At 39.1% G+C, this 25809-nt stretch overlaps 44 non-coding genes and 2 pseudogenes across 44 annotated transcripts; all 46 read left to right on the top strand.

The window, feature by feature from the left end:
• The first annotated feature begins 209 nt into the window (after positions 1–209).
• Positions 210–328, top strand: LOC142170996 (5S ribosomal RNA). The gene has a single exon (XR_012700609.1). It is a non-coding gene; the product is annotated as a 5S ribosomal RNA (ribosomal RNA).
• A 404-nt stretch (positions 329–732) lies between these two features.
• Positions 733–851, top strand: LOC142171069 (5S ribosomal RNA). Its single transcript, XR_012700682.1, has one exon. It is a non-coding gene; the product is annotated as a 5S ribosomal RNA (ribosomal RNA).
• Positions 852–1256: 405 nt separating this feature from the next.
• Positions 1257–1375, top strand: LOC142171082 (5S ribosomal RNA). Its single transcript, XR_012700695.1, has one exon. It is a non-coding gene; the product is annotated as a 5S ribosomal RNA (ribosomal RNA).
• A 404-nt stretch (positions 1376–1779) lies between these two features.
• Positions 1780–1898, top strand: LOC142171070 (5S ribosomal RNA). Its single transcript, XR_012700683.1, has one exon. It is a non-coding gene; the product is annotated as a 5S ribosomal RNA (ribosomal RNA).
• Positions 1899–2302: 404 nt separating this feature from the next.
• On the top strand, positions 2303–2421 carry LOC142171048 (5S ribosomal RNA). Its single transcript, XR_012700661.1, has one exon. It is a non-coding gene; the product is annotated as a 5S ribosomal RNA (ribosomal RNA).
• Positions 2422–2817: 396 nt separating this feature from the next.
• LOC142171172 (5S ribosomal RNA) lies at positions 2818–2936 on the top strand. The gene has a single exon (XR_012700785.1). It is a non-coding gene; the product is annotated as a 5S ribosomal RNA (ribosomal RNA).
• Positions 2937–3337: 401 nt separating this feature from the next.
• LOC142170998 (5S ribosomal RNA) lies at positions 3338–3456 on the top strand. The gene has a single exon (XR_012700611.1). It is a non-coding gene; the product is annotated as a 5S ribosomal RNA (ribosomal RNA).
• Positions 3457–3861: 405 nt separating this feature from the next.
• On the top strand, positions 3862–3980 carry LOC142170915 (5S ribosomal RNA). The gene has a single exon (XR_012700525.1). It is a non-coding gene; the product is annotated as a 5S ribosomal RNA (ribosomal RNA).
• A 404-nt stretch (positions 3981–4384) lies between these two features.
• On the top strand, positions 4385–4503 carry LOC142171169 (5S ribosomal RNA). The gene has a single exon (XR_012700782.1). It is a non-coding gene; the product is annotated as a 5S ribosomal RNA (ribosomal RNA).
• Positions 4504–4904: 401 nt separating this feature from the next.
• LOC142170919 (5S ribosomal RNA) lies at positions 4905–5023 on the top strand. The gene has a single exon (XR_012700530.1). It is a non-coding gene; the product is annotated as a 5S ribosomal RNA (ribosomal RNA).
• A 404-nt stretch (positions 5024–5427) lies between these two features.
• On the top strand, positions 5428–5545 carry LOC142171140 (5S ribosomal RNA). The gene has a single exon (XR_012700753.1). It is a non-coding gene; the product is annotated as a 5S ribosomal RNA (ribosomal RNA).
• Positions 5546–5948: 403 nt separating this feature from the next.
• Positions 5949–6067, top strand: LOC142171153 (5S ribosomal RNA). Its single transcript, XR_012700766.1, has one exon. It is a non-coding gene; the product is annotated as a 5S ribosomal RNA (ribosomal RNA).
• A 403-nt stretch (positions 6068–6470) lies between these two features.
• On the top strand, positions 6471–6589 carry LOC142171109 (5S ribosomal RNA). Its single transcript, XR_012700722.1, has one exon. It is a non-coding gene; the product is annotated as a 5S ribosomal RNA (ribosomal RNA).
• Positions 6590–6991: 402 nt separating this feature from the next.
• LOC142171204 (5S ribosomal RNA) lies at positions 6992–7110 on the top strand. Its single transcript, XR_012700817.1, has one exon. It is a non-coding gene; the product is annotated as a 5S ribosomal RNA (ribosomal RNA).
• A 403-nt stretch (positions 7111–7513) lies between these two features.
• LOC142171167 (5S ribosomal RNA) lies at positions 7514–7632 on the top strand. Its single transcript, XR_012700780.1, has one exon. It is a non-coding gene; the product is annotated as a 5S ribosomal RNA (ribosomal RNA).
• A 401-nt stretch (positions 7633–8033) lies between these two features.
• LOC142170990 (5S ribosomal RNA) lies at positions 8034–8152 on the top strand. Its single transcript, XR_012700603.1, has one exon. It is a non-coding gene; the product is annotated as a 5S ribosomal RNA (ribosomal RNA).
• Positions 8153–8555: 403 nt separating this feature from the next.
• Positions 8556–8674, top strand: LOC142171105 (5S ribosomal RNA). The gene has a single exon (XR_012700718.1). It is a non-coding gene; the product is annotated as a 5S ribosomal RNA (ribosomal RNA).
• A 401-nt stretch (positions 8675–9075) lies between these two features.
• Positions 9076–9194, top strand: LOC142170989 (5S ribosomal RNA). Its single transcript, XR_012700602.1, has one exon. It is a non-coding gene; the product is annotated as a 5S ribosomal RNA (ribosomal RNA).
• A 403-nt stretch (positions 9195–9597) lies between these two features.
• LOC142171104 (5S ribosomal RNA) lies at positions 9598–9716 on the top strand. Its single transcript, XR_012700717.1, has one exon. It is a non-coding gene; the product is annotated as a 5S ribosomal RNA (ribosomal RNA).
• A 402-nt stretch (positions 9717–10118) lies between these two features.
• Positions 10119–10236, top strand: LOC142171087 (5S ribosomal RNA). Its single transcript, XR_012700700.1, has one exon. It is a non-coding gene; the product is annotated as a 5S ribosomal RNA (ribosomal RNA).
• Positions 10237–10642: 406 nt separating this feature from the next.
• On the top strand, positions 10643–10760 carry LOC142171015 (5S ribosomal RNA). The gene has a single exon (XR_012700628.1). It is a non-coding gene; the product is annotated as a 5S ribosomal RNA (ribosomal RNA).
• A 404-nt stretch (positions 10761–11164) lies between these two features.
• Positions 11165–11283, top strand: LOC142171155 (5S ribosomal RNA). The gene has a single exon (XR_012700768.1). It is a non-coding gene; the product is annotated as a 5S ribosomal RNA (ribosomal RNA).
• Positions 11284–11689: 406 nt separating this feature from the next.
• Positions 11690–11808, top strand: LOC142171139 (5S ribosomal RNA). The gene has a single exon (XR_012700752.1). It is a non-coding gene; the product is annotated as a 5S ribosomal RNA (ribosomal RNA).
• A 405-nt stretch (positions 11809–12213) lies between these two features.
• LOC142171154 (5S ribosomal RNA) lies at positions 12214–12332 on the top strand. The gene has a single exon (XR_012700767.1). It is a non-coding gene; the product is annotated as a 5S ribosomal RNA (ribosomal RNA).
• A 405-nt stretch (positions 12333–12737) lies between these two features.
• LOC142171195 (5S ribosomal RNA) lies at positions 12738–12856 on the top strand. The gene has a single exon (XR_012700808.1). It is a non-coding gene; the product is annotated as a 5S ribosomal RNA (ribosomal RNA).
• A 403-nt stretch (positions 12857–13259) lies between these two features.
• Positions 13260–13378, top strand: LOC142171127 (5S ribosomal RNA). Its single transcript, XR_012700740.1, has one exon. It is a non-coding gene; the product is annotated as a 5S ribosomal RNA (ribosomal RNA).
• Positions 13379–13781: 403 nt separating this feature from the next.
• Positions 13782–13900, top strand: LOC142171122 (5S ribosomal RNA). The gene has a single exon (XR_012700735.1). It is a non-coding gene; the product is annotated as a 5S ribosomal RNA (ribosomal RNA).
• A 405-nt stretch (positions 13901–14305) lies between these two features.
• Positions 14306–14423, top strand: LOC142171026 (5S ribosomal RNA). Its single transcript, XR_012700639.1, has one exon. It is a non-coding gene; the product is annotated as a 5S ribosomal RNA (ribosomal RNA).
• Positions 14424–14826: 403 nt separating this feature from the next.
• LOC142171093 (5S ribosomal RNA) lies at positions 14827–14945 on the top strand. Its single transcript, XR_012700706.1, has one exon. It is a non-coding gene; the product is annotated as a 5S ribosomal RNA (ribosomal RNA).
• Positions 14946–15351: 406 nt separating this feature from the next.
• On the top strand, positions 15352–15470 carry LOC142171047 (5S ribosomal RNA). The gene has a single exon (XR_012700660.1). It is a non-coding gene; the product is annotated as a 5S ribosomal RNA (ribosomal RNA).
• A 407-nt stretch (positions 15471–15877) lies between these two features.
• LOC142171074 (5S ribosomal RNA) lies at positions 15878–15995 on the top strand. Its single transcript, XR_012700687.1, has one exon. It is a non-coding gene; the product is annotated as a 5S ribosomal RNA (ribosomal RNA).
• A 403-nt stretch (positions 15996–16398) lies between these two features.
• On the top strand, positions 16399–16517 carry LOC142170970 (5S ribosomal RNA). The gene has a single exon (XR_012700583.1). It is a non-coding gene; the product is annotated as a 5S ribosomal RNA (ribosomal RNA).
• A 403-nt stretch (positions 16518–16920) lies between these two features.
• LOC142171162 (5S ribosomal RNA) lies at positions 16921–17039 on the top strand. Its single transcript, XR_012700775.1, has one exon. It is a non-coding gene; the product is annotated as a 5S ribosomal RNA (ribosomal RNA).
• A 541-nt stretch (positions 17040–17580) lies between these two features.
• Positions 17581–17699, top strand: LOC142171219 (5S ribosomal RNA). Its single transcript, XR_012700832.1, has one exon. It is a non-coding gene; the product is annotated as a 5S ribosomal RNA (ribosomal RNA).
• Positions 17700–18241: 542 nt separating this feature from the next.
• Positions 18242–18360, top strand: LOC142171170 (5S ribosomal RNA). The gene has a single exon (XR_012700783.1). It is a non-coding gene; the product is annotated as a 5S ribosomal RNA (ribosomal RNA).
• Positions 18361–18903: 543 nt separating this feature from the next.
• Positions 18904–19022, top strand: LOC142171234 (5S ribosomal RNA). The gene has a single exon (XR_012700847.1). It is a non-coding gene; the product is annotated as a 5S ribosomal RNA (ribosomal RNA).
• A 542-nt stretch (positions 19023–19564) lies between these two features.
• Positions 19565–19683, top strand: LOC142171160 (5S ribosomal RNA). Its single transcript, XR_012700773.1, has one exon. It is a non-coding gene; the product is annotated as a 5S ribosomal RNA (ribosomal RNA).
• A 540-nt stretch (positions 19684–20223) lies between these two features.
• On the top strand, positions 20224–20342 carry LOC142171275 (5S ribosomal RNA; annotated as a pseudogene).
• Positions 20343–20884: 542 nt separating this feature from the next.
• Positions 20885–21003, top strand: LOC142171212 (5S ribosomal RNA). Its single transcript, XR_012700825.1, has one exon. It is a non-coding gene; the product is annotated as a 5S ribosomal RNA (ribosomal RNA).
• Positions 21004–21543: 540 nt separating this feature from the next.
• On the top strand, positions 21544–21662 carry LOC142171216 (5S ribosomal RNA). The gene has a single exon (XR_012700829.1). It is a non-coding gene; the product is annotated as a 5S ribosomal RNA (ribosomal RNA).
• Positions 21663–22201: 539 nt separating this feature from the next.
• LOC142171254 (5S ribosomal RNA) lies at positions 22202–22320 on the top strand (annotated as a pseudogene).
• A 540-nt stretch (positions 22321–22860) lies between these two features.
• On the top strand, positions 22861–22979 carry LOC142171067 (5S ribosomal RNA). Its single transcript, XR_012700680.1, has one exon. It is a non-coding gene; the product is annotated as a 5S ribosomal RNA (ribosomal RNA).
• A 542-nt stretch (positions 22980–23521) lies between these two features.
• LOC142171054 (5S ribosomal RNA) lies at positions 23522–23640 on the top strand. Its single transcript, XR_012700667.1, has one exon. It is a non-coding gene; the product is annotated as a 5S ribosomal RNA (ribosomal RNA).
• A 542-nt stretch (positions 23641–24182) lies between these two features.
• LOC142171230 (5S ribosomal RNA) lies at positions 24183–24301 on the top strand. Its single transcript, XR_012700843.1, has one exon. It is a non-coding gene; the product is annotated as a 5S ribosomal RNA (ribosomal RNA).
• A 540-nt stretch (positions 24302–24841) lies between these two features.
• LOC142171191 (5S ribosomal RNA) lies at positions 24842–24960 on the top strand. Its single transcript, XR_012700804.1, has one exon. It is a non-coding gene; the product is annotated as a 5S ribosomal RNA (ribosomal RNA).
• A 541-nt stretch (positions 24961–25501) lies between these two features.
• LOC142171112 (5S ribosomal RNA) lies at positions 25502–25620 on the top strand. Its single transcript, XR_012700725.1, has one exon. It is a non-coding gene; the product is annotated as a 5S ribosomal RNA (ribosomal RNA).
• The last annotated feature ends 189 nt before the right edge of the window (positions 25621–25809 follow it).

Raw genomic sequence — 25809 nt, 5'->3', positions numbered from 1 at the left:
ACGACCTTACGGGATTAGCACCGTTGCACTTGACATGTCACTATGCCTTGGTCTCGAAGGCGGCATCGGTAAAAATACATAAAATCAAAAGCGGAATCGCGTAAAACGCATAAATGAGCGTAAAGTTATGTCGTTTTAAGGCTTTACACTTTCGCACCTAGAGCGGAAGGAGGAAGGGTAATAAGAAAATTTAGAGTGCAAGGAATGTCGGATGCGATCATACCAGCACTAACGCACCAGATCCCATCAGAACTCCGAAGCTAAGCGTGCTTGGGTGAGAGTAGTACTAGGATGGGTGACCCTCTGGGAAGTCCTCGTGTTGCATCCCTTTTTTTGGCAAAATTTGTATCCTACTTCTTTTAATATATCGACGGTAGAGCCAATAAATTCACAAATGACTTTTACGCATTGTAAACGATATTTTTTTTACATGAATGATAAAAAAAAATTAAACAGGATCGCCGGCAAAATACGATTTGATAATAAAAATAAAGAAAATATTTTAAAATTAAGATTATCAACCATGACCTTACGGGCTTAGCACCGTTGCACTTGACATGTCACTACGCCTTGGTCACGAAGGCGGCATCCGTAAAAAGACATAAAATCAAAAGAGGAATCGCGTAAAACGGATATATGAGCGTAAAGTTATGTCGTTTTAAGGTTTCACACTTTCGCACCTAGAGTGGAAGGAGGAAGGGTAATAAGAAAATTTAGAGTGCAAGGAATGTCATATGCGATTATACCAGCACTAACGCACCGGATCCCATCAGAACTCCGAAGTCAAGCGTACTTGGGCGAGAGTAGTACTAGGATGGGTGACCCCCTGGGAAGTCCTCGTGTTGCATCCCCTTTTTTGGCAAAATTTGAATCCTACTTCTTTTAATATATCGACGGTAGAGCCAATAAATTCACAAATGAATTTTACGCATTGTAAACGATATTTTTTTTACATGAATGATAAAAAAAAAATTAAAGAGGATCGCCGGCCAAATACGATTTGATAATAAAAATAAAGAAAATATTTAAAAATTACGATTATCATCCACGACCTTACGGGATTAGCACCGTTGCACTTGACATGTCACTACGCCTTGGTCTCGAAGGCGACATCCGTAAAAATACATAAAATCAAAAGAGGAATCGCGTAAAACGGATAAATGAGCGTAAAGTTATGTCGTTTTATGGCTTCACACTTTCGCACCTAGAGCGGAAGGAGGAAGGGTAATAAGAAAATTTAGAGTGCAAGGAATGTCGGATGCGATCATACCTGCACTAACGCACCGGATCCCATCAGAACTCCGAAGTCAAGCGTACTTGGGCGAGAGTAGTACTAGGATGGGTGACACCCTGGGAAGTCCTCGTGTTGCATCCCTTTTTTTGGCAAAATTTGTATCCTACTTTTTTAATATATCAACGGTAGAGCCAATAAATTCACAAATGACTTTTACGCATTGTAAACGATATTTTTTTTACATGAATGATAAAAAAAAAATTAAAGAGGATCGTCGGCCAAATACGATTTGATAATAAAAATAAAGAAAATATTTAAAAATTAAGATTATCAACCACTACCTTACGAGCTTAGCACCGTTGCACTTGACATGTCACTACGCCTTGGTCTCGAAGGCGGCATCCGTAAAAATACATAAAATCAAAAGAGGAATCGCGTAAAATGGATAAATGAGCGTAAAGTTATGTCGTTTTAAGGCTTCACACTTTCGCACCTAGAGCGGAAGGAGGAAGGGTAATAAGAAAATTTAGAGTGCAAGGAATGTCGGATGCAATCATACCAGCGCTAACGCACCGGATCCCATCAGAACTCCGAAGTCAAGCGTGCTTGGGCGAGAGTAGTACTAGGATTGGTGTCCCCCTGGGAAGTCCTCGTGTTGCATCCCTTTTTTTGGAAACATTTGTATCCTACTTCTTTTAATATATCGACGGTAGAGCCAATAAATTCACAAATGACTTTTACGCATTGTAAACGATATTTTTTTTTACATGAATGATAAAAAAAAATTAATGAGGATCGCCGGCCAAATACGATTTGATAATAAAAATAAAGAAATATTTAAAAATTAGGATTTTCAACCACGACCTTACGGGCTTAGCACCGTTGCACTTGACATGTCACTACGCCTTGGTCTCGAAGGCGGCATCCGTAAAAATACATAAAATCAAAAAAGGAATCGCGTAAAACGGATAAATGAGCGTAAAGTTATGTCGTTTTAAGGCTTCACACTTTCGCACCTAGAGCGGAAGGAGGAAGGGTAATAAGAAAATTTAGATTGCAAGGAATGTCGGATGTGATCATACCAGCACTAACGCACCGGATCGCATCAGAACTCCGAAGTCAAGCGTGCTTGGGCAAGAGTAGTACTAGGATGGGTGACCCCCTGGGAAGTCCTCGTGTTGCATCCCTTTTTTTGGCAAAATTTGTATCCTACTTCTTTTAATATATCGATGGTAGATCCAATAAAATCACAAATGACTTTTACGCAGTGTAAACGATATTGTTTTTACATGAATGATAAAAAAAAATTAAAGAGGATCTTGAATGTCACTACGTCTTGGTTTCGAAGGCGGCATCCGTAAAAAAACATAAAATCAAAAGAGGAATCGCGTAAAACGGATAAATGAGCGTGTCACTACGCCTTGGTCTCGAAGGCGGCATCCGTAAAAATACATAAAATCAAAAGAGGAATCGCATAAAACGGATAAATGAGCATAAAGTTATGTCATTTTAAGGCTTCACACTTTCGCACCTAGAGCGGAAGGAGGAAGGGTAATAAGAAAATTTAGAGTGCAAGGAATGTCGGATGCGATCATACCAGCACTAACGCACCGGATCCCATCAGAACTCCGAAGTCAAGCGTGCTTGGGCGAGAGTGGCACTAGGATTGGTGACCCCCTAGGAAGTCCTCGTGTTGCATCCCTTTTTTTGGCAAAATTTGTATCCTACTTCTTTTAATATATCGAAGGTAGAGCCAATAAATTCACAAATGACTTTTACGCATTGTAAACAATTTTTTTTACATGAATGATAAAAAAAATTAAAGAGGATCTACGGCCAAATACGATTTGATAATAAAAATAAAGAAAATATTTAAAAATTACGATTTTCAACCACGACCTTACGGGTTTAGCACCGTTGCACTTGACATGTCACTATGCCTTGGTCTCGAAGGCGGCATCCGTAAAAATACCTAAAATCAAAAGCGGAATCGCGTAAAACGCATAAATGAGCGTAAAGTTATGTCGTTTTAAGGCTTCACACTTTCGCACCTAGAGCGGAAGGAGGAAGGGTAATAAGAAAATTTAGAGTGCAAGGAATGTCGGATGTGATCATACCAGCACTAACGCACCGGATCCCATCAGAACTCCGAAGCTAAGCGTGCTTGGGTGAGTGTAGTACTAGGATGGGTGACCCTCTGGGAAGTCCTCGTGTTGCATCCCTTTTTTTGGCAAAATTTGTATCCTACTTCTTTTAATATATCGACGGTAGAGCCAATAAATTCACAAATGACTTTTACGCATTGTAAACGATATTTTTTTTTACATGAATGATAAAAAAAAATTAATGAGGATCGCGGGCCAAATACGATTTGATAATAAAAATAAAGAAAATATTTAAAAATTACGATTATCAACCACGACCTTACGGGCTTAGCACCGTTGCATTTGACATGTCACTACGCCTTGGTCTCGAAGGCGGCATCCGTAAAAATACATAAAATCAAAAGAGGAATCGCGTAAAACGGATAAATGAGCGTAAAGTTATGTCGTTTTAAGGCTTCACACTTTCGCACCTAGAGCGGAAGGAGGAAGGGTAATAAGAAAATTTAGAGTGCAAGGAATGTCGGATGCGATCATACCAGCACTAACGCACCGGATCCCATCAGAACTCCGAAGTCAAGCGTGCTTGGGCGAGAGTAGTACTAGGATGGGTGACCCTCTGGGAAGTCCTCGTGTTGCATCCCTTTTTTTGGCAAAATTTGTATCCTACTTCTTTTAATATATCGACGGTAGAGCCAATAAATTCACAAATGACTTTTACGCATTGTAAACGATATTTTTTTTACATGAATGATAAAAAAAAATTAAAGAGGATCGTCGGCCAAATACGATTTGATAATAAAAATAAAGAAAATATTTAAAAATTACGATTATCAACCACGACCTTATGGGCTTTGCACCGTTGCACTTGACATGTCACTACGCCTTGGTCTGGAAGGCGGCATCCGTAAAAATACATAAAATCAAAAGAGGAATCGCATAAAACGGATAAATGAGCATAAAGTTATGTCATTTTAAGGCTTCACACTTTCGCACCTAGAGCGGAAGGAGGAAGGGTAATAAGAAAATTTAGAGTGCAAGGAATGTCGGATGCGATCATACCAGCACTAACGCACCGGATCCCATCAGAACTCCGAAGTCAAGCGTGCTTGGGCGAGAGTGGCACTAGGATTGGTGACCCCCTAGGAAGTCCTCGTATTGCATCCCTTTTTTTGGCAAAATTTGTATCCTACTTCTTTTAATATATCGAAGGTAGAGCCAATAAATTCACAAATGACTTTTACGCATTGTAAACAATTTTTTTTACATGAATGATAAAAAAAATTAAAGAGGATCTACGGCCAAATACGATTTGATAATAAAAATAAAGAAAATATTTAAATATTACGATTTTCAACCACGACCTTACGGGTTTAGCACTGTTGCACTTGACATGTCACTATGCCTTGGTCTCGAAGGCGGCATCCGTAAAAATACCTAAAATCAAAAGCGGAATCGCGTAAAACGCATAAATGAGCGTAAAGTTATGTCGTTTTAAGGCTTCACACTTTCTCACCTAGAGCGGAAGGAGGAAGGGTAATAAGAAAATTTAGAGTGCAAGGAATGTCGGATGCGATCATACCAGCACTAACGCACCGGATCCCATCAGAACTCCGAAGCTAAGCGTGCTTGGGCGAGAGTAGTACTAGGATGGGTGACCCTCTGGGAAGTCCTCGTGTTGCATACCTTTTTTTGGAAAAATTTGTATCCTACTTCTTTTAATATATCGACGGTAGAGCCAATAAATTCACAAATGACTTTTACGCATTGTAAACGATATTTTTTTTACATGAATAACAAAAAAAAATTAAAGAGGATCGCCGGCAAAATACGATTTGATAATAAAAATAAAGAAAATATTTAAAAATTACGAATATCAACCACGACCTTACGGGCTTAGCACCGTTGCACTTGACATGTCACTACGCCTCGGTCACGAAGGCGGCATCCGTAAAAATACATAAAATCAAAAGAGGAATCGCGTAAAACGGATATATGAGCATAAAGTTATGTCGTTTTAAGGCTTCACACTTTCGCACCTAAAGCGGAAGGAGGAAGGGTAATAAGAAAATTTAGAGTGCAAGGAATGTCGGATGCGATCATACCAGCACTAATGCACCGGATCACATCAGAACTCTGAATTTAAGCGTGCTTGGGCGAGAGTAGTACTAGGATGGGTGACCCCTTGGAAGTCCTCGTGTTGCATCCCTTTTTTGGCAAAATTTGCATCCTACTTCTTTTAATATTTCGACGGTAGAGCCAATAAATTCACAAATGAATTTACGCATTGTAAACGATATTTTTTTTTACATGAATGATAAAAAAAAATGAAAGAGGATCGCCGGCCAAATACGATTTGATAATAAAAATAAAGAAAATATTTAAAAATTACGATTATCAACCACGACCTTACGGGCTTAGCACCGTTGCACTTGACATGTCACTACGCCTTGGTCTCGAAGGCGGCATCCGTAAAAATACATAAAATCAAAAGAGGAATCGCGTAAAGCGGATAAATGAGCGTAAAGTTATGTCGTTTTAAGGCTTCACACTTTCGCACCTAGAGCGGAAGGAGGAAGGGTAATAAGAAAATTTATAGTGAAAGGAATGTCGGATGCGATCATACCAACATTAACGCACCGGATCCAATCAGAACTCCGAAGTCAAGCGTGCTTGGGCGAGAGTAGTACTAGGATGGGTGACCCCCTTGGAAGTCCTCGTGTTGCATCCATTTTTTTGGCAAAATTTGTATCCTACTTCTTTTAATATATCGACGGTAAAGCCAATAAATTCAAAATGACTTTTACGCATTGTAAACGATATTTTTTTTACATGAATGATAAAAAAAAATTAAAGAGGATCGCCGGCCAAATACGATTTGATAATAAAAATAAAGAAAATATTTAAAAATTAAGATTATCAACCACGACCTTACGAGCATAGCACCGTTGCACTTGACATGTCACTACGCCTTGGTCTCGAAGGCGGCATCCGTAAAAATACATAAAATCAAAAGAGGAATCGCGTAAAGCGGATAAATGAGCGTAAAGTTATGTCGTTTTAAGGCTTCACACTTTCACACCTAGAGCAGAAGGAGGAAGGGTAATAAGAAAATTTAGAGTGAAAGGAATGTCGGATGCGATCATACCAGCACTAACGCACCGGATCCAATCAGAACTCCGAAGTCAAGCGTGCTTGGGCGAGATTAGTACTAGGATGGATGACCCCCTTGGAAGTCCTCGTGTTGCATCCATTTTTTTTGAAAAATTTGTATCCTACTTCTTTTAATATATCGACGGTAGAGCCAATAAATTCACAAATGACTTTTACGCGTTGTAAACGATATTTTTTTACATGAATGATAAAAAAAATTAAAGAGGATCGCCGGCCAAATACGATTTGATAATAAAAATAAAGAAAATATTTTAAAATTACGATTATCAACCACGACCTTATGGGTTTAGCACCGTTGCACTTGACATGTCACTACGCCTTGGTCTCGAAGGCGGCATCCGTAAAAATACATAAAATCAAAAGAGGAATCGCGTAAAGCGGATAAATGAGCGTAAAGTTATGTCGTTTTAAGGCTTCACACTTTCGCACCTAGAGCGGAAGGAGGAAGGGTAATAAGAAAATTTAGAGTGCAAGGAATGTCGGATGCGATCATACCAGCACTAACGCACCCGATCCAATCAGAACTCCAAAGTCAAGCGTGCTTGGGCGAGAGTAGTACTAGGATGGATGACCCCCTTGGAAGTCCTCGTGTTGCATCCATTTTTTTGGCAAAATTTGTATCCTACTTCTTTTAATATATCGACGGTAAAGCCAATAAATTCAAAATGACTTTTACGCATTGTAAACGATATTCTTTTTTACATGAATGATAAAAAAAAATTAAAGAGGATCGCCGGCCAAATACGATTTGATAATAAAAATAAAGAAAATATTTAAAAATTACGATTATCAACCACGACCTTACGGGCTTATCACCGTTGAACTTGACATGTCACTACGCCTTGGTCTCGAAGGCGGCATCCGTAAAAATACATAAAATCAAAAGCGGAATCGCGTAAAACGCATAAATGAGCGTAAAGTTATGTCGTTTTAAGGCTTCACACTTTCCACCTAGAGCGGAGGGAGGAAGGGTAATAAGAAAATTTAGAGTGCAAGGAATGTCGGATGCGATCATACCAGCACTAACGCACCGAATACCATCAGAACTCTGAAGCTAAGCGTGCTTGGGCGAGAGTAGTACTAGGATGGGTGACCCCTTCGGAAGTCCTCGTGTTGCATCCCTTTTTTTGGCAAAATTTGTATCCTACTTCTTTTAATATATCGACGGTAGAGCCAATAAATTCACAAATGACTTTTACGCATTGTAAACGATATTTTTTTACATGAATGATAAAAAAAATTAAAGAGGATCGCCGGCCAAATACGATTTGATAATAAAAATAAAGAAAATATTTTAAAATTACGATTATCAACCACGACCTTACGGGCTTAGCACCGTTGCACTTGACATGTCACTACGCCTTGGTCTCGAAGGCGGCATACGTAAAATACATAAAATCAAAAGAGAAATCGCGTAAAACGGATAAATGAGCGTAAAGTTATGTCGTTTTAAGGCTTCACACTTTCGCACCTAGAGCGGAAGGAGGAAGGGTAATAAGAAAATTTAGAGTGCAAGGAATGTCAGATGCGATCATACCAGCACTAACGCACCGGATCCCATCAGAACTCCGAAGTTAAGAGTACTTGGGCGAGAGTAGTACTAGGATGGGTGACCTCTTGGGAAGTGCTCGTGTTGCATCCCTTTTTTTGGAAAAATTTGTATCCTACTTCTTTTAATATATCGACGGTAGAGCCAATAAATTCACAAATGACTTTTACGCATTGTAAACGATATTTCTTTTACATGAATGATAAAAAAAAATTAAAGAGGATCGCCGGCCAAATACGATTTGATAATAAAAATAAAGAAAATATTTAAAAATTACGATTATCAACCACGACCTTACGGGCTTAGCACCGTTGCACTTGACATGTCACTACGCCTTGGTCTTGAAGGCGACATCCGTAAAATACATTAATTCAAAAGAGGAATCGCGTAAAACAGATAAATAAGCGTAAAGTTATTTCGTTTTAAGGCTTCACACTTTCGCACCTAGAGCGGAAGGAGGAAGGGTAATAGGACAATTTAGAGTGCAAGGAATGTCGGATGCGATCATACCAACACTAACGCACCGAATCCCATCAGAACTCCGAAGCTAAGCGTGCTTGGGCGAGAGTAGTACTAGGATGGGTGACCCCTTCGGAAGTCCTCGTGTTGCATCCCTTTTTTTGGCAAAATTTGTATCCTACTTCTTTTAATATATCGACGGTAGAGCCAATAAATTCACAAATGACTTTTACGCATTGTAAACGATATTTTTTTACATGAATGATAAAAAAAATTAAAGAGGATCGCCGGCCAAATACGATTTGATAATAAAAATAAAGAAAATATTTTAAAATTACGATTATCAACCACGACCTTACGGGCTTAGCACCGTTGCACTTGACATGTCACTACGCCTTGGTCTCGAAGGCGGCATACGTAAAATACATAAAATCAAAAGAGAAATCGCGTAAAACGGATAAATGAGCGTAAAGTTATGTCGTTTTAAGGCTTCACACTTTCGCACCTAGAGCGGAAGGAGGAAGGGTAATAAGAAAATTTAGAGTGCAAGGAATGTCAGATGCGATCATACCAGCACTAACGCACCGGATCCCATCAGAACTCCGAAGTTAAGAGTACTTGGGCGAGAGTAGTACTAGGATGGGTGACCTCTTGGGAAGTGCTCGTGTTGCATCCCTTTTTTTGGAAAAATTTGTATCCTACTTCTTTTAATATATCGACGGTAGAGCCAATAAATTCACAAATGACTTTTACGCATTGTAAACGATATTTCTTTTACATGAATGATAAAAAAAAATTAAAGAGGATCGCCGGCCAAATACGATTTGATAATAAAAATAAAGAAAATATTTAAAAATTACGATTATCAACCACGACCTTACGGGCTTAGCACCGTTGCACTTGACATGTCACTACGCCTTGGTCTTGAAGGCGACATCCGTAAAATACATTAATTCAAAAGAGGAATCGCGTAAAACAGATAAATAAGCGTAAAGTTATTTCGTTTTAAGGCTTCACACTTTCGCACCTAGAGCGGAAGGAGGAAGGGTAATAGGACAATTTAGAGTGCAAGGAATGTCGGATGCGATCATACCAACACTAACGCACCGAATCCCATCAGAACTCCGAAGCTAAGCGTGCTTGGGCGAGAGTAGTACTAGGATGGGTGACCCCTTCGGAAGTCCTCGTGTTGCATCCCTTTTTTTGGCAAAATTTGTATCCTACTTCTTTTAATATATCGACGGTAGAGCCAATAAATTCACAAATGACTTTTACGCATTGTAAACGATAATTTTTTACATGAATGATAAAAAAAAATTAAAGAGGATCGCCGGCCAAATACGATTTGATAATAAAAATAAAGAAAATATTTTAAAATTACGATTATCAACCATGACCTTACGGGCTTAGCACCGTTGCACTTGACATGTCACTACGCCTTGGTCTCGAAGGCGGCATATGGAAAATACATAAAATCACAAGAGAAATCGCGTAAAACGGATAAATGAGCGTAAAGTTATGTCATTTTAAGGCTTCACACTTTCGCACCTAGAGCGGAAGGAGGAAGGGTAATAAGAAAATTTAGAGTTCAAGGAATGTCAGATGCGATCATACAAGCACTAAGCACCGGATCCCATCAGAACTCCGAAGTTAAGAGTGCTTGGGCGAGAGTAGTACTAGGATGGGTGACCCCTTGGGAAGTCCTCGTGTTGCATCCCTTTTTTGGCAAAATTTGTATCCTACTTCTTTTAATATATCGATGGTAAAGCCAATAAATTTACAAATGACTCTTACACATTATAAACAATATTTTCTTTTACATGAATGATAAAAAAAAAAATTAAAGAGGATCGCCGGCCAAATACGATTTGATAATAAAAATAAAAAAAATATTTAAAAACTACAATTATCAACCACGACATTACGGGCTTAGCACCGTTGCACTTGACATGTCACTACGCCTTGGTCTCGGAGGCGGCATCCGTAAAAATACATAAAATCAAAAGAGGAATCGCGTAAAACGGATAAATGAGCGTAAAGTTATGTCGTTTTAAGGCTTCACACTTTCACACCTAGAGCGGAAGGAGGAAGGGTAAAAAGAAAATTTAGAGTGCAAGGAATGTCGGATGCGATCATACCAGCACTAACGCACCGGATCCCATCAGAACTCCGAAGTCAAGCGTGCTTGGGCGAGATTAGTACTAGGATGGGTGACCCCTTGGAAGTCCTCGTGTTGCATCCCTTTTTTTGGCAAAATTTGTATCCTACTTCTTTAAATATATCGAAGGTAAAGCCAATAAATTCAAAAATGACTTTTACGCATTGTAAACGATATTTTGTTAACATGAATGATAAAAAAAAATTAAAGAGGATCGCTAGCCAAATACGATTTGATAATAAAAATAAAGAAAATATTTAAAAATTACGATTATCAACCACGACCTTACGAGCTTAGCACCGTTGCACTTGACATGTCACTACGCCTTGGTCTCGAAGGCGGCATCCGTAAAAATACATAAAATCAAAAGAGGAATCGCGTAAAGCGGATAAATGAGCGTAAAGTTATGTCGTTTTAAGGCTTCACACTTTCGCACCTAGAGCGGAAGGAGGAAGGGTAATAAGAAAATTTAGAGTGCAAGGAATGTCGGATGCGATCATACCAGCACTAACGCACCGGATCCAATCAGAACTCCGAAGTCAAGCGTGCTTGGGCGAGAGTAGTACTAGGATGGATGACCCCCTTGGAAGTCCTCGTGTTACATCCATTTTTTTGGCAAAATTTGTATCCTACTTCTTTTAATATATCGACGGTAAAGCCAATAAATTCAAAATGATTTTTATGCATTGTAAACGATATTTTTTTTTACATGAATGATAAAAAAAAAAATTAAAGAGTATCGCCGGCCAAATACGATTTGATAATAAAAATAAAGAAAATAATTAAAAATTAAGATTATCAACCACGACCTTACGGGCTTAGCACCGTTGCACTTGACATGTCACTACGCCTTGGTCTCGAAGGCGGCATCCGTAAAAATACATAAACTCAAAAGAGGAATCGCGTAAAGCGGATAAATGAGCGTAAAGTTATGTCGTTTTAAGGCTTCACACGTTCGCACCTAGAGCGGAAGGAGGAAGGGTATTAAGAAAATTTAGAGTGCAAGGAATGTCGGATGCGATCATACCAGCACTAACGCACCGGATCCAATCAGAACTCTGAAGTCAAGCGTGCTTGGGCGAGAGTAGTACTAGGATGGATGACCCCCTTGGAAGTCCTCGTGTTGCATCCATTTTTTTGGCAAAATTTGTATCCTACTTCTTTTAATATATCGACGGTAAAGCCAATAAATTCAAAATAACTTTTACGCATTGTAAACGATATTCTTTTTTACATGAATGATAAAAAAAAAATTAAAGAGGATCGCCGGCCAAATACGATTTGATAATAAAAATAAAGAAAATATTTAAAAATTACGATTATCAACCACGACCTTACGGGCTTATCACCGTTGCACTTGACATGTCACTACGCCTTGGTCTCGAAGGCGGCATTCGTAAAAATAGATAAAATCAAAAGAGGAATCGCGTAAAGCGGATAAATGAGCGTAAAGTTATGTCGTTTTAAGTCTTCACACTTTCGCACCTAGAGCGGAAGGAGGAAGGGTAATAAGAAAATTTAGAGTGCAAGGAATGTCGGATGCGATCATACCAGCACTAACGCACCGGATCCAATCAGAACTCCGAAGTCAAGCGTGCTTGGGCGAGAGTAGTACTAGGATGGATGACCCCCTTGGAAGTCCTCGTGTTACATCCATTTTTTTGGCAAAATTTGTATCCTACTTCTTTTAATATATCGACGGTAAAGCCAATAAATTCAAAATGATTTTTATGCATTGTAAACGATATTTTTTTTTACATGAATGATAAAAAAAAAATTAAAGAGTATCGCCGGCCAAATACAATTTGATAATAAAAATAAAGAAAATAATTAAAAATTAAGATTATCAACCACGACCTTACGGGCTTAGCACCGTTGCACTTGACATGTCACTACGCCTTGGTCTCGAAGGCGGCATCCGTAAAAATACATAAAATCAAAAGAGGAATCGCGTAAAGCGGATAAATGAGCGTAAAGTTATGTCGTTTTAAGGCTTCACACTTTCGCACCTAGAGCGGAAGGAGGAAGGGTAATAAGAAAATTTAGAGTGCAAGGAATGTCGGATGCGATCATACCAGCACTAACTTACCGGATCCAATCAGAACTCTGAAGTCAAGCGTGCTTGGGCGAGAGTAGTACTAGGATGGATGACCCCCTTGGAAGTCCTCGTGTTGCATCCATTTTTTTGGCAAAATTTGTATCCTACTTCTTTTAATATATCGACGGTAAAGCCAATAAATTCAAAATGACTTTTACGCATTGTAAACGATATTCTTTTTTACATGAATGATAAAAAAAAATTAAAGAGGATCGCCGGCCAAATACGATTTGATAATAAAAATAAAGAAAATATTTAAAAATTACGATTATCAACCACGACCTTACGGGCTTATCACCGTTGCACTTGACATGTCACTACGCCTTGGTCTCGAAGGCGGCATCCGTAAAAATACATAAAATCAAAAGCGGAATCGCGTAAAACGCATAAATGAGCGTAAAGTTATGTCGTTTTAAGGCTTCACACTTTCCACCTAGAGCGGAAGGAGGAAGGGTAATAAGAAAATTTAGAGTGCAAGGAATGTCGGATGCGATCATACCAGCACTAACGCACCGAATCCCATCAGAACTCCGAAACTAAGCGTGCATGGGCGAGAGTAGTACTAGGATGGGTGACCCCTTCGGAAGTCCTCGTGTTGCATCCCTTTTTTTGGCAAAATTTGTATCCTACTTCTTTTAATATATCGACGGTAGAGCCAATAAATTCACAAATGACTTTTATGCATTGTAAACGATATTTTTTTTTACATGAATGATAAAAAAAATTAAAGAGGATCGCCGGCCATATACGATTTGATAATAAAAATAAAGAAAATATTTTAAAATTACGATTATCAACCACGACCTTACGGGCTTAGCACCGTTGCACTTGACATGTCACTATGCCTTGGTCTCGAAGGCGGCATACGGAAAATACATAAAATCAAAAGAGAAATCGCGTAAAACGGATAAATGAGCAAAAGGTTATGTCGTTTTAAGGCTTCACACTTTCGCACCTAGTGCGGAAGGAAGAAGGGTAATAAGAAAATTTAGAGTGCAAGGAATGTCGGATGCGATCATACCAGCACTAACGCATCGGATCCCATCAGAAGTACGAAGTTAAGCGTGCTTGGGCGAGAGTAGTACTAGGATGGGTGACCCCTTGGGAAGTCCTCGTGTTGCATCCCTTTTTTTGGCAAAATTTGTATCCTACTTCTTTTAATATATCGATGGTAAAGCCAATAAATTTACAAATGACTCTTACGCATTGTAAACAATATTTTCTTTTACATGAATGATAAAAAAAAATTAAAGAGGATCGCCGGCCAAATACGATTTGATAATAAAAATAAAAAAAATATTGAAAAACTATAATTATCAACCACGACATTACGGGCTTAGCACCGTTGCACTTGACATGTCACTATGCCTTGGTCTCGAAGGCGGCATCCGTAAAAATACATAAAATCAAAAGAGGAATCGCGTAAAACGGATAAATGAGCAAAAAGTTATGTCGTTTTAAGGCTTCACACTTTCGCACCTAGTGCGGAAGGAAGAAGGGTAATAAGAAAATTTAGAGTGCAAGGAATGTCGGATGCGATCATACCAGCACTAACGCACCGGATCCCATCAGAACTCCGAAGTCAAGCGTGCTTGGGCGAGATTAGTACTAGGATGGGTGACCCCTTGGAAGTCCTCGTGTTGCATTCCTTTTTTTGGCAAAATTTGTATCCTACTTCTTTAAATATATCGAAGGTAAAGCCAATAAATTCAAAAATGACTTTTACGCATTGTAAACGATATTTTGTTTACATGAATGATAAAAAAAAATTAAAGAGGATCGCTAGCCAAATACGATTTGATAATAAAAATAAAGAAAATATATAAAAATTACGATTATCAACCACGACCTTACGGGCTTAGCACCGTTGCACTTGATATGTCACTACGCCTTGGTCTCGAAGGCGGCATCCGTAAAATACATAAAATCAAAAGAGGAATCGCGTAAAATGGATAAATGAGCGTAAAGTTATGTCGTTTTAAGGCTTCACACTTTCGCACCTAGAGCGGAAGGAGGAAGGGTAATAAGACAATTTAGAGTGCAAGGAATGTCGGATGCGATCATACTAGCACTAACGCACCGGATTCCATCAGAACTCCGAAGTTAAGCGCGCGTGGGCGAGAGTTGTACTAGGATGGGTGACCCCCTGGGAAGTCCTCGTGTTGCATCCCTTTTTTTGGCAAAATTTGTATCCTACTTCATTTAACATATCGACGGTAGAGCCAATAAATTCACAAATGACTTTTACGCATTGTAAACGATATTTGTTTTTACATGAATGATAAAAAAAAAATTAAAGAGGATCGTCGGCCAAATACGATTTGATAATAAAAATAAAGAAAATATTTAAAAATTACGATTATCAACCACGACCTTACGGGCTTAGCACTGTTGCACTTGACATGTCACTACGCCTTGGTCTCGAAGGAGGCATACGGAAAAATACATAAAATCAAAAGAGTAATCGCGTAAAACGGATAAATGAGCGTAAAGTTATGTCGTTTTAAGGATTCACACTTTCGCACCTAGAGCGGAAGGAGGAAGGGTAATAAGAAAATTTAGAATACAAAGAATGTCGGATGCGATCATACCAGCACTAACGCACCGGATCCCATCAGAACTCCGAATTTAAGCGTGCTTGGGCGAGAGTAGTACTAGGATTGGTGACCCCCTGGGAAGTCCTCGTGTTGCATCCCTTTTTTTGGCAAAATTTGTATCCTACTTCTTTTAATATATCGACGGTAGAGCCAATAAAATCACAAATGACTTTTACGCAGTGTAAACGATATTTTTTTTTACATGAATGATAAAAAAAAAAATTAAAGAGGATCGCCGGCAAAATAAGATTTGATAATAAAAATAAAGAAAATATTTAAAAATTATGATTATCAACCACGACCTTACGGGCTTAGCACCGTTGCACTTGACATGTCACTACGCCTTGGTCTCGAAGGCGGCATCCGTAAAAATACATAAAATCAAAAGAGGAATCGCGTAAAACGGATAAATGAACGTAAAGTTATGTCGTTTTAAAGCTTCACACTTTCACACCTAGAGCGGAAGGAGGAAGGGTAATAAGAAAATATAGAGTGCAAGGAATGTCGGATGCGATCATACCAGCACTAACGCACCGGATCCCATCAGAACTCCGAAGTCAAGCGTGCTTGGGCTAGAGTAGTACTAGGATGGGTGACCCCTTGGAAGTCCTCGTGTTGCATCCCTTTTTTGGCAAAATTTGTATCCTACTTCTTTTAATATATCGACGGTAAAGCCAATAAATTCAAAAATTACTTTTACACATCGTAAACGATATTTTGTTTACATGAATGATAAAAATAAATTAAAGAGGATCGCCAGCCAAATACGATTTGATAATAAAAATAACGAAAATATTTAAAAATTACGATTATCAACCACGACCTTACGGGCTTAGCACCGTTGCACTTGACATGTCACTACGCCTTGGTCTTGAAGGCGGCATCCGTAAAAATACATAAAATCAAAAGAGGAATCGCGTAAAACGGATAAATGAGCAAAATGTTATGTCGTTTTAAGGCTTCACACTTTCGCACCTAGTGCGGAAGGAGGAAGGGTAATAAGAAAATTTAGAGTGCAAGGAATGTCGGATGCGATCATACCAGCACTAACGCACCGGATCCCATCAGAACTCCGAAGTTAAGCGTGCTCGGGTGAGAGTAGTACTAGGATGGGTGACCCCCTAGGAAGTCCTCGTGTTGCATCCCTTTTTTTGGCAAAATTTGTATCCTACTTCTTTTATTATATTGACGGTAGAGCCAATAAATTCACAAATGACTTTTACGCATTGTAAACGGTTTTTTTTACATGAATGATAAAAAAAAAATTAAAGAGGATCGCCGACCAAATACGATTTGGTAATAAAAATAAAGAAAATATTTAAAAATTATGATTATCAACCACTACCTTACGGGCTTAGCACCGTTGCACTTGACATGGCACTAAGCCTTGGTCTCGAAGGCGGCATCCATAAAAATACATAAAATCAAAAGAGGAATCGCGTAAAACGGATAAATGAGCGTAAAGTTATGTCGTTTTAAGGCTTCACACTTTCGCACCTAGAGCAGAAGGAGGAAGGGTAATAAGAAAATTTAGAGTGCAAGGAATGTCGGATGCGATCATACCAGCAGTAACGCACCGGATCCCATCAGAACTCCGAAGTTAAGCGTGCTTGGGCGAGAGTAGTACTAGGATTGGTGACCCCCTGGGAAGTCCTCGTGTTGAATCTCTTTTTTTGGCAAAATTTGTATCCAACTTCTTTTAATATATCGACGGTAGAGCCAATAATTTCACAAATGACTTTTACACATTGTAAACGATACTTTTTTACATGAATATAAAACAAAATTTAAAGAGGATAATTATGGAAAAGATCAGAAAGGCCAAATATGATTTGATAAAGAAATAAAGAAAATATTTAAAAAATTAAGATTATCAACCACGACCTTACGGGCTTAGCACCGTTGAACTTGACAGTTCACTACGCCTTGGCCTCGAAGGCGGCATCCGTAAAACGTCGAGTTGCGACGTCGTCGTTCCATGCGGCCCAGTTTAATAGGCATGCGGGCCATCTATTTGGGATGTTATCGTCGAGCGCGGCTTGTTGTTATTGGTCAAAGCTTTTGCCCGGAAAAAATACATAAAATCAAAAGAGGAATCGCGTAAAACGGATAAATGAGTGTAAAGTTATGCCATTTTAAGGCTTCACACTTTTGCACCGAGAGCGGAAGGAGGAAAGGTAATAAGAAAATTTAGAGTGCAAGGAATGTCGGATGCGATCATACCAGCACTAACGCACCGGATACCATTAGAACTCCTAAGTTAAGCGTGTTTGGGCGAGAGTAGTACTAGGATAGGTGACCCCTTGGTAAGTCCTCGTGTTGCATCCCTTTTTTTTCGCAAAATTTGTATCCTACTTCTTTTAGTATATCGACAGTAGAGCCAATAAATTCACAAGTGAGTTTTACGCTATGTAAACGATATTTTTTCACATGAATAATAAAAAAAAATTAAAGAGGACAATTATGGAAAAGATCAAAAAGGCCAAACACGATTTGATAATAAAAATAAATAAAATATTTTAAAATTACGATTATCAACCACGACCTTACGGGCTTAGCACCGTTGCACTTGACATGTCACTACGCCTTGGCCTCGAAGGCGGCATTCGTAAATCGTCGAGTTGCGATGTCGTCGTTCCATGCGGCCCAGTTTAATAGGCATGGCGGGCCCTCTAATTGGATATTATAGCCGAGCGCGGCTTGTTGTTATTGGTCAACGCCTTTGCCCACGAAAAATACATAAAATCAAATGAGTAATCGCGTAAAATGGATAAATGAGCATAAAGTGATGCCGTTTTAAGGCTTCACACTTTCACACCTAGAGAGGAAGGATGAAAGGTAATAAGAGAATTGAGATTGCAAGGAATGTCGGATACGATCATACCAGCACTAACGTAACAGATCCCATCAGAACTCCGAAATGAAGCGTGCTTGGGCGAGAGTAGTACTAGGATGGGTGACCCTCTGGGAAGTCCTCGTGTTGCATCTCTTTTTATTTGGCAATATTTGAATCCTACTTCTATTAATATATCGGTGGTAGAGCCAATAAATTCACAAATGAATTTTACACATTGTAAACGATACATTTTTACATGAACAATAAAAAAAATTTAAAGAGGATAATTATGGAAAAGATCAAAAAGGCCAAATATGATTTGATAAAGAAATAAAGAAAATATTTCAAAAATTACGATTATCAACCACGGCCTTACGGGCTTAGCACCGTTGAACTAGACATGTCACTACGCCTTGACCTTGAAGGCGGCATCCGTAAAACGTCGAGTTGCGATGTCGTCGTTCAATGCCGCCCAGTTTAATAGGCACGCGGGCCCTCTAATTGCGATATTATCGCCGAGCACGGCTTGTCGTTATTGGTCAAAGCTTTTGCCCGCAAAAAATACATAAAATCAAAAGAGGAATTGCGTAAAACGGATAAATGAGAGTAAAGTTATGCCGTTTTAAGGCTTCACACTTTTGTACTTAGAGCGGAAGGAGGAAAGGTAATAGGAAAATTTAGAGTGCAAGGAATGTCGGATGCGACCATTCAGGCACTAACGCACCGGATCCCATCAGAACTCCTAAGTTAAGCGTGTTTGGGCGAGAGTAGTACTAACATAGGTGATCCCTTGGGAAGTCCTCGTGTTGCATCCCTTTTTCTCGCAAAATTTGTATCCTACTTCTTTTAGTATATCGCTGGTAGAGCCAATAAATTCACGAATGACGTTTACGCATTGTAAAAGATATTTCTTCACATGAATAATAAAAAAAATTTAAAGAGGACAATTATGGAAAAGATAAAAAAGGCCAAAGATGATTTGATAATAAAAATAAAGAAAATATTTTAAAATTACGATTATCAACCACGACCTTACGGGCTTAGCACCGTTGCACTTGACATGTCACTTCGCCTTGGCCTCGAAGGCGGCATCTGTAAAACGTCGAGTTGTAATGTCGTCGTTCCATGCGGACCAGTTTAATAGGAATGGTGGGCCCTCTAATAGCAATATTATCGCCGAGCGCGGCTTTTTGTTATTGGTCAACGCTTTTGCCCGCGAAAAATACATAAAATCAAAAGAGTAATCGCTTAAAATGGATAAATGAGCATAAAGTGATGCCGTTTTAAGGCTTCACATTTTCGCACATAGAGCGGAAGGAGGAAAGGTAATAAGAGAATTTAGAGTGCAAGGAATATCGGATGCGATCATACCAGCACTAACGTAACGGATCCCATCAGAACTTTGAAATGAAGCGTGCTTGGGCGAGAATAGTACTAAGATGGGTGACCCCCTGGGAAGTCCTCGTGTTGCATCTCTTTTTTTGGAAAAATTTGTATACTACTTCTTTTAATATATCGGCGGTAGAGCCAACAAATTCACAAATGACTTTTACACATTGTAAACGATACTTTTTTACATGAATAATAATAAAAATTTAAAGAGGATAATTATGGAAAAGATCAAAAAGGCCAAATATGATTTGATAAAGAAATAAATAAAATATTTTAAAAATTACGATTACCAACCACGACCTTATGGGCTTAGCACCGTTGAACTTGACATGTCACTACGCCTTGACCTTGAAGGCGGCATCCGTAAAACATCGAGTTGCGATGTCGTCGTTCCATGCAGCCCAGTTTAATAGGCACGCGGGCCCTCTAATTGCGATATTATCGCCGAGCGCGGCTTGTTGTTATTTTCCAAAGCTTTTTCCCGCAAAAAGTACATAAAATCAAAAGAGGAATCGCGTAAAACGGATAAATGAGTGTAATGTTATGCCGTTTTAAGGCTTTACACTTTTGATCTGGAGCGGAAGGAGGAAAGGTAATAGGAAAATTTAGAGTGCAAGGAATGTCGGATGCGATCATACAGGCACTAACGTACCGGATCCCATCAGAACTCTTAAGTTAAGCGTGTTTGGGCGAGAGTAGTACTAGCATAGGTAATCCCTTGGGAAGTCCTCGTGCTGCATCTTTTATTTTTCGCAAAATTTCTATCCTACTTCTTTTAGTATATCAACGGTAGAGCCAATAAATTCACGAATGACTTTTACGGATTGTAAACAATATTTCTTCACTTGAATAATAAAAAAAAATTAAAGAGGACAATTATGGAAAAGATCAAAAAGGCCAAATACGATTTGATAATAAAAATAAAGAAAATATTTAAAAAATTACGATTATCAACCACGACCTTACGAGCTTAGCACCATTGAACTTTACATGTCACTACGCCTTGGCCTCGAAGGCAGCATCTGTAAAATGCCGAGTTGCGATGTCGTCGTTCCATGCGGCCTAGTTTAATAGGCATGCAGGCCCTCTAATTGCGATATTATCGCGAGCGCGACTTGTTGTTATTGGTCAACGCTTTTGCCCGCGAAAAATACATAATATAAAAATAGTAATCGCGTAAAACAGACAAATGAGCGTAAAGTTATGCCATTTTAAGGAATCACAATTTCGCACCTAGAGCGGAAGGAGGAAAGGTAATAAGAGAATTTAGAGTGCAACCAATGTCGGATGCGATCATACCAGCACTAACGCATCGGATCCCTTCAAAACTCCGAAGTGAAGCATGCTTGGGCGAGAGTAGTGCTTGAATGGGTGACCCCCTGGGAAGTCCTCGTGTTGCATCCTTCTTTTTGGCAAAATTTGTATCCTACTTCTTTTAATATCTCGACGGTAGAGCCAATTAATTCACAAGTGACTTTTACGCTATGTAAACGATATTTTTTCACATGAATAATAAAAAAAATTAAAGAGGACAATTATGGAAAAGATCAAAAAGGCCAAACACGATTTGATAATAAAAATAAAGAAAATATTTTAAAATTATGATTATCAACCACGACCTTACGGGCTTAGCACCATTGCACTTGACATGTCACTACGCCTTGGCCTCGAAGGCGGCATCCGTAAAACGTCGAGTTGCGATGTCGTCGTTCCATGCGGCCCATTTTAATAGGCATGGCGGCCCTCTAATTTCGATATTATCGCCGAGCGCGGCTTGTTGTTATTGGTCAACGCCTTTGCCCGGGAAAAATACATAAAATCAAATGAGTAATCGCGTAAAATGGATAAATGAGCATAAAGTGATGCCGTTTTAAAGCTTCACAATTTCGCACCTAGAGCGGAAGGAGGAAAGGTAATAAGAGAATTGAGATTGCAAGGAATATCGGATGCGATCATACCAGCACTAACGTAACGGATCCCATCAGAACTCCGAAATGAAGCGTGCTTGGGCGACAGTAGTACTAGGATGGGTGACCCCCTGGGAAGTCCTCAAGTTGCATCTCTTTTTTTGGCAAAATTTGTATCCTACTTCTTTTAATATATCGGCGGTAGAGCCAATAAATTCACAAATGACTTTTACACTATGTAAACGATACATTTTTACATGAATAATAAAAAAATTTAAAGAGGATAATTATGGAAAAGATCAAAAAGGCCAAATATGATTTGATAAAGAAATAAAGAAAATATTTTAAAATTACGATTACCAACCACGACCTTATGGGCTTAGCACCGTTGAACTTGACATGTCACTACGCCTTGACCTTGAAGGCGGCATCCGTAAAACGTCGAGTTGCGATGTCGTCGTTCCATGCAGCCCAGTTTAATAGGCACGCGGGCCCTCTAATTGCGATATTATCGCCGAGCGCGGCTTGTTGTTATTGGTCAAACGTTTTGCCCGCAAAAAATACATAAAATCAAAAGAGGAATCGCGTAAAACGGATAAATGAGTGTAAAGTTATGCCGTTTTAAGGCTTCGCACTTTTGTACCTAGAGCGGCAGGAGAAAAGGTAATAGGAAAATTTAGAGTGCAAGGAATGTCGGATGCGATCATACAGGCACTAACGCACCGGATCCCATCAGAACTCCTAAGTTAAGTGGGTTTGGGCGAGAGTAGTACTAGCATAGGTGATCCCTTGGGAAGTCCTCGTGTTGCATCCTTTTTTTTCGCAAAATTTGTATCCTACGTATTTTAGTATATCGACGGTAGAGCCAATAAATTCACGAATGGCTTTTACGCATTGTAAACGATATTTCTTCACATGAATAATAAAAAAATTAAAGAGGACAATTAAGGAAAAGATCAAAAAGGCCAAATACGATTTGATAATAAAAATAAAGAAAATATTTTAAAATTACGATTATCAACCACGACCTTACGGGCTTAGCACCGTTGCACTTGACATGTCACTACGCCTTGGCCTCGAACGCGGCATCCGTAAAACATCGAGTTGAAATGTAGTCGTTCCATGCGGCCCAGTTTAATAGGCATGGCGGGCCCACTAATTGCGATATTATCGCCGAGCGCGGCTTGTTGTTATTGGTCAACGCTTTTGCCCGCGAAAAATACATAAAATCAATAGAGTAATCGCGTAAAATGGATAAATGAGCATAAAGTGATGCCGTTTTAAGGCTTCACACTTTCGCACCTAGAGCGGAAAGAGGAAAGGTAATAAGAGAATTTAGAGTGCAAGGAATGTCGGATGCGATCATACCAGCATTAATGTAACGGATCCCATCAGAACTCTGAAATGAAGCGTGCTTGGGCGAGAGTAGTACTGGGATGGGTGACCCCCTGGGAAGTCCTCGTGTTGCATCCCTTTTTTTGGCAAAATTTGTATCCTACTTCTTTTAATATATCGGCGGTAGAGCCAACAAATTCACAAATGACTTTTACACATTGTAAACGATACTTTTTTAAATGAATAATAAAATTTTTTTAAAGAGGATAATTATGGAAAAGATCAAAAAGGCCAAATATGATTTGATAAAGAAATAAAGAAAATTTTTAAAAAATGACGATTATCAACCACGACCTTACGGGCTTAGCACCATTGAACTTGACATGTCACTATGCCTTGGCCTCGAAGGCGGCATCCGTAAAACGTCGAGTTGCGATGTCGTCGTTCCATGCAGCCCAGTTTAATAGGCATGGCGGACCCTCTAATTGCGATATTATCGCCTAGCGCGGCTTGTTGTTATTGGTCAACGCTTTTGCCCGCGAAAAATACATAAAATCAATAGAGTAATCGCGTAAAATGGATAAATGAGCATAAAGTGATGCCGTTTTAAGGCTTCACACTTTCGCAGCTAGAGCGGAAAGAGGAAAGGTAATAAGAGAATTTAGAGTGCAAGGAATGTCGGATGCGATCATACCAGCACTAATGTAACGGATCCCATCAGAACTCTGAAATGAAGCGTGCTTGGGCGAGATTAGTACTGGGATGGGTGACCCCCTGGGAAGTCCTCGTGTTGCATCCCTTTTTTTGGCAAAATTTGTATCCTACTTCTTTTAATATATCGGCGGTAGAGCCAACAAATTCACAAATGACTTTTACACATTGTAAACGATACTTTTTTAAATGAATAATAAAATTTTTTTAAAGAGGATAATTATGGAAAAGATCAAAAAGGCCAAATATGATTTGATAAAGAAATAAAGAAAATTTTTAAAAAATGACGATTATCAACCACGACCTTACGGGCTTAGCACCATTGAACTTGACATGTCACTATGCCTTGGCCTCGAAGGCGGCATCCGTAAAACGTCGAGTTGCGATGTCATCGTTCCATGCAGCCCAGTTTAATAGGCATGGCGGACCCTCTAATTGCGATATTATCGCCTAGCGCGGCTTGTTGTTATTGGTCAACGCTTTTGCCCGCGAAAAATACATAAAATAAAAATAGTAATCGAGCAAAACGGATAAATGAGCGTAAAGTTATGCCGTTTTAAGGAATCACAATTTCGCACCTAGAGCGGAAGGAGGAAAGGTAATAAGAGAATTTAGAGTGCAACCAATGTCGGATGCGATCATACCAGCACTAACGCATCGAATCCCATCAAAACTCCGAAGTAAAGCATGCTTGGTCGAGAGTAGTACTAGGATGGGTGACCCCCTAGGAAGTCCTCGTGTTGCATCCCTCTTTTTGACAAAATTTGTATCGTACTTCTTTTAATATCTCGACGGTAGAGTTAATAAATTCAGAAATGATTTTTAAGCATTGTAAAAAATATTTTTTTACATGAATAATAAAAAAATTTAAAGAGGATAATTATGGAAAAGATCAAAAAGGAAAAATACGATTTGATAATAAAAATAAAGAAAATATTAAAAAATTACGATTATCAACCACGACCTTACGGGCTTAGCACCGTTGCACTTGACATGTCACTACGCCTTGGCCTCGAAGGCGGCATCCGTAAAACGTCGAGTTGTAATGTCGTCTTCCATGCGGCCCAGTTTAATAGGCATGGCGGGCCCTCTTATTGCGATATTATCGCCGAGCGCGGCTTGTTGTTATTGGTCAGCGCTTTTGCCCGTGAAAAATACATAAAATCAAAAGAGTAATCGCGTAAAATGGATAAATGAGCATAAAGTGATGCCGTTTTAAGGCTTCACACTTTCGCACCTAGAGCGGAAGGAGGAAAGGTAATAAGAGAATTTAGAGTGCAAGGAATGTCGGATGCGATCATACAAGCACTAACGTAATGGATCCCATCAGAACTCCGAAATGAAGCGTGCTTGGGCGATAGTAGTACTAGGATGGGTGACCCCCTGGGAAGTCCTCGTGTTGCATCCCTTTTTTTGGCAAAATTTGTATCCTACTTCCATTAATATATCGGCGGTAGAGCCAACAAATTCACAAATGACTTTTACACATTGTAAACGATACTTTTTTACATGAATAATAAAAAAAATTTAAAGAGGATAATTATGAAAAAGATCGAAAAGGCCAAATATGATTTGATAAAGAAATAAAGAAAATTTTTAAAAAATTACGATTATCAACCACGACCTTACGGGCTTAGCACCATTGAACTTGACATGTCACTATGCCTTGGCCTCGAAGGCGGCATCCGTAAAACGTCGAGTTGTAATGTCGTCGTTCCATGCGGCCCAGTTTAATAGGCATGCGGGCCCTCTAATTGCGATATTATCGCCGAGGGCGGCTTGTTGTTATTGTTCAACGCTTTTGCCCGCGAAAATTACAGAAAATCAAAAGAGTAATCGCGTAAAAGGGATAAATGAGCATAAAGTGATGTCGTTTTAAGGCTTCACACTTTCGCACCTAGAGCGGAAAAAGGAAAGGTAATAATAGAATTTAGAGTGCAAGGATTGTCGGATGCGATCATACCAGCACTAACGTAACGGATCCCATCAGAACTCCAAAATGAAGTGTGCTTGGGCGAGAGTAGTACTAGGATGGGTGACCCCTTGGGAAGTCCTCGTGTTGCATCTCTTTTTGTTTGGCAATATTTGAATCCTACTTCTATTAATATATCGGTGGTAGAGCCAATAAATTCACAAATGAATTTTACACATTGTAAACGATACTTTTTTACATGAATAATAAAAAAAATTTAAAGAGGATAATTATGGAAAAGATCAAAAAGGCCAAATATGATTTGATAAAGAAATAAAGAAAATA

This window comes from Nicotiana tabacum, chromosome 16 (genome assembly GCF_000715075.1).
Source record: "Nicotiana tabacum cultivar K326 chromosome 16, ASM71507v2, whole genome shotgun sequence".
NCBI classification, from domain to species: domain Eukaryota; kingdom Viridiplantae; phylum Streptophyta; class Magnoliopsida; order Solanales; family Solanaceae; genus Nicotiana; species Nicotiana tabacum.
The sequence above is the reverse complement of the archived record's forward strand: the minus strand, read 5'-3'. Positions and strand labels throughout refer to the sequence as shown.